The sequence below is a fragment of the Eimeria mitis genome, genomic scaffold (assembly GCF_000499745.2).
Source record: "Eimeria mitis Houghton genomic scaffold, Emh_scaff980, whole genome shotgun sequence".
In the NCBI taxonomy this organism is placed as follows: Eukaryota; Apicomplexa; class Conoidasida; order Eucoccidiorida; family Eimeriidae; genus Eimeria; species Eimeria mitis.
In genome coordinates, this window is record NW_013577206.1 from 9,545 (window position 1) to 9,909 (window position 365).

Below are 365 nucleotides of genomic sequence, written 5' to 3' on the forward strand. Positions count from 1 at the left end.
CATCTGCCTCTGTCTCCACATTGCCCGACCAGTCTATTATCTATCTTTGAGGACCTGTTGTTTGCTGCTGCTGCTGCTGCAGCAGCAGCAGCAGCAACGATAGAAGTTCTTCGCTGAGTGTTCATATGACATCTGGTGGTCAGTGTAGTGACCTAGGGTTTAGGGTTTAGGGTTTAGGGTTTAGGGTTTGTGTGTAGGTGCATTACTTACTATCGAACCGCTTACTGGTGGTTTTCCCTTTCTTTAACCCCTGGGGTTTCTCGAGAGATAGAAGAGAAGAAAGAGGAATAGACCCCAACAGAGATTTTCCTTATCTCAACAGCAGATGCTTCTCAGCTCTATCCTCCAGGCAAACCCCAAACCCT

The 365-nt window shown here is 47.4% G+C and overlaps 1 protein-coding gene across 1 annotated transcript in view; it reads left to right on the forward strand.

The window, feature by feature from the left end:
- The window catches only part of EMH_0026590 (uncharacterized protein), a gene marked incomplete at both ends in the record, with an annotated part of 5,518 nt that overhangs the window by 1,823 nt on the left and 3,330 nt on the right, over positions 1–365 (forward strand). The gene's annotated exons all lie outside the window — the stretch shown is intronic.